This window comes from Arachis duranensis, chromosome 3 (genome assembly GCF_000817695.3).
Source record: "Arachis duranensis cultivar V14167 chromosome 3, aradu.V14167.gnm2.J7QH, whole genome shotgun sequence".
NCBI lineage: Eukaryota > Viridiplantae > Streptophyta > Magnoliopsida > Fabales > Fabaceae > Arachis > Arachis duranensis.
The window spans coordinates 130,622,342-130,626,487 of record NC_029774.3 but is presented as its reverse complement, the minus strand read 5'-3'; positions in this window follow the sequence as shown (position 1 = coordinate 130,626,487).

The window sequence follows — 4,146 nt, the reverse complement described above, 5'->3', positions numbered from 1 at the left end:
AAATTATTATTATCTTAATATTATCCAACATAAAATATCTTCTCTATCTCTCCTCTTACTTATTAGTTGTTACTTATTAGTCATCTATTCCCTATGCTAAATAGCACTAGTGTCCATCCAGATGGCACGATAACTTTTAGGAGGTTGTATTTAATAATATTTGTATAGTATTTTAGGATATTTGTATTTTAGAGGGTTTACCAATGTTTTAGATGATTTTAGGTTTTTAAAAGTTTTGGAGGACTCTAAAGCTGGTTTGTTTTTGTGAATAAAATAGAATATAATATTGAGACAGAAATTATAAAATAAAAATATTAAAAATGATTTTTTGTGTATTATATTTAAATATAATGTATAAAACGTTAATATAATGTTTAATATTATGTTTGAATATATATAAATAAGATTAAAATATTATATAAAATAATTAAAATAGATATATTTTTTATTTATTTTTTATTTCTTCTTTTTTTTATTATCTAACCTTTTTGTAGTTGCTGAATAATAGTAGAGGAATAATACTTAATTACCTATTGCAATTCAGTTTCTTTTATCTAATTAAACATTTAAAATTGTTTAGATACAATTTATTTTCATAATTATTTAAATTTTTTATTTTTTTATTTTTAAATTTTTTATTGTGTAAATTAAAAGATTCAATCGATAGTGAATTTGTTCTTTTTACCCTAATTAAAAAAAAAAATAGAACACAATAAAAGAAGAACACATAAATAGAGAAGAGAGTATCTAGCTGTAATATCTATGAACAAAAATGAAAAATATATTTTTTTTTTAAATTCGAGTTCATCTTACTAAATTTCGTGTTTATCTTTGTCTTTCCTTTAAAAGTGGATACAAAAATTAAAAAAAAATTGTCCTAAAGATACTGTATTTAGTGTTCATATTTTTCTGTCTAAATATTTTTTAGATATTTTTAGTTTATGTCTCTGTGTCGTATCCACAAACATAAATACAATCTAAAAAATAATATAATATTTTAAAAGAGTATAAATATATATAAAAATATGAAAAATAATACAAAATAATTTAAAAATATTTAAAAAAATGAGAAGTTAAATATTTATAATAAAAATTTTAGATATTTAATTTGAACTATTGATAAGATTGTTATAATCATCAATTAAAAAATTGAATGATTATAAATAGATAAGAATTTAAAGTTTATGGAGTATGAGTTATTTAGAGTTTACGAGATATGAATTATTTATAACAAATATGTGTGTTAGTAAAAAATTTTTAATTATATTGTTTTTCTTCAAATATGAAAAGCTTGAAAATGGTGTTCTGACGTGGAAATGGGAAAGTCATTAAAGTACAGGTAAAGAGGATAAATCACAAGCACATTAAAACGTTTTTTATTTTTTGTATTGGGGTTATATTGGTATTTTCCAATAATATAAAAATTTAACATATATTTTTTTGTATGAATACAAAAATATGAAAATTAGATTTGTGATTTTTAATTTATTTTACAAATATTTAAAAAAATACAAATCTAACAATCAGATTTATATTATAATATTAAAACTTTTTTAAATATATTAATTAAACCTTTCGATTTATTTGAGAACAAAAAAATTTATCTCATTATTGTGCATTATAAAAATTTGATCTTTTAATTTTTTAAATTTAAAAGTCTAATTTGTCATTTGAATTAAAAATTTAAATTGATATAAAATAAAAACACATTAATTAATCATAAATTTATGATATTAGATTTTTTTAACAAAAAATTAAAAAAAACTCAACACATTAAAATTAAGTAACACAAAAAAAACATGACATATACATATACAAAAATATCTAATTTATTGTTATTTCTGACATTGTCATCAACAATCAAATACTACAACTATTTCAAAGGAACTCATTTTTTCTTATATAAAAAAATTTGTGATGTAACGCAACAAAATAGATGTGTGGCAAAAATTTTGACTACTATGATCTCACATACAAATCGTAATCTATGTTTTGAGCTTTTAATTTTTTTTTGTTTATGAAAATTATCAAATACAGGCTGTGTTTAGTAAAATAGTAGTTTTTTATTTTTTTATTTATTTTGGTGTTAGCCAAATGCAGGTTGAGCTTTTTGGAACGGTCAATTTTTTTTTTTTTTTAACCCATAAATGCAAGCTGCGTTTTGATAGTGTCAGAAAATTTTATTTAAAGGCCTGTATAAAAAATAATATTTTAATTGAGAGTCTTGTCTATAAATACGAAACGCAATTTTATCCTTCCTCACTTCTCTTCTTACTCTTTTTTGTATATATGTCATTGTTGTGAGTTTTTTTGCAATTAGTTATGTCAAAAAAGTCGAGTTAGATGAAGTTGAGGTTATGGAAGGTGTTGTAAATTTGCGTGTGTATTATAACGGTGAGATTATACCAAACACACACAAAGGAGTGATTTTTATTTGTGAATGTTCGTTATCGTTTGCTATTCTATGCACCATGAGTTTTGTAGAGTTGCAAAATGGTATTTGTGATAACATACAAAGTCACATTTCGAAAAAGGGGAGCAACATTTTATTACAGGAATTTTATACAAGTATGCAGCATATGTTCCGTATTTATCAACAAACTCAATTTCACGTGCCGATGATAGAGATGTACGTTGAGTTCGAACAGTATACGGGGCTGGACGTAGTTGGCGCGGAGGTCAATATTGATGAGCTCGGGGATATAAATTGGGAAGAAGATAACAATGATAATGAAGAGTAGTTCGAAGCCAACTATGAAGTCAATGAAAAAAATGATGACGGAGACCTGGCAGATAATCCGGCGGTGCAAAATAAAGTAGATGCGATTGTAAGCCAGCACCTCTTTGGTGTTCCGTCTTTTATGCGGATTCTGGATTTCGAAGTCATGTATGCCCCAAAATTTTCTGAGTATGCGAATATGAGTATGTGATGATTATTAATTAAAGTTACCACTACTATTTATTTTATTTGCCTTGTCCGACTGATGGTGGTTCATATGTCGTAGGTGAAGACAACGTTGCAGCGGAAGATGGTGAATTTAGTGTCAGAATGAAATTTAGTTCTAGAAAGTAGGTGATATCTGCAATCAAAAGTTACACTATCTCCAGAGGAGTTGATTGTACTGTGTATGAGTCTGAGTCGCAGACATTCTATGCAAAATACAAGAGTTATGGTGCAAGGAGCGATTGGCTTATCCGAGATAGCTTGATTCGAAAAAAAAAACTTGTTGGAAGATCAAGAAATACAATGGCAAATACACGTACACTATGGGCACGATTTCACAAGATCATGTCAAGTTGGACTCAGACACAATTGCATATGATATTAGGCCGTTGGTTGAAGCAAATCCGTCGATAAAGGTGAAGTCTATTATTGCAGAAGTTCAATCCAGGTTCAACTACACTGTATCCGCAAGGCATGGTTGGCAAAGTAGAAATCTGTCGCAAAAATTTTCGGTGATTGAAAAGTTTCTTACCAGACTCTGCCAGTGTGGTTGAAAGCAATGACTGCAAATATGCCAAGATCTCGTGTTCAAATAAAAATGCTCTCTATTTACTGTGAGAGTGAAGAATTTCAAGGTGTAAGAGTTCTTCATTGTGTTTTTTGGAGTTTCTATCCGTGTATTATAACATTCAGGCACTGCAAGCCATTAGTGCAAGTTGATGGCACACACATGTACAGAAAATATAAAGGTGCACTTCTAGTTACGGTTGCACAAAATGAGAACCAAAATATTGTGCCTATTGTATTTGCGATAGTCGAGAGTAAGACGACAGACGCGTGAGAATTTTTCCTAACCAATTTGTGGAGATATGTTGTTATCATTGATAGTGTAGACATTATTTCTAACCACCATAACTCTATTAACACAGCAATAACTCACAATAACGGTGTGTAATCATCACAAAATGTGGCACATATTCCGTATCAGGCACATTAAATCTAACTTCTTAAAAAAGTTCAAAATTCTATATTTACATAAATTTATGGTTAACACAAGTATTTGAAATTATAAAAAAATAATAATTAATAATATTACTTCATAATTATAATAACAATTAATAATATATTCAAAAAATAATAATAACAATAATAATGTTCATAATTCATAACTAACAGTATAATAATAATAATAATAACAATAA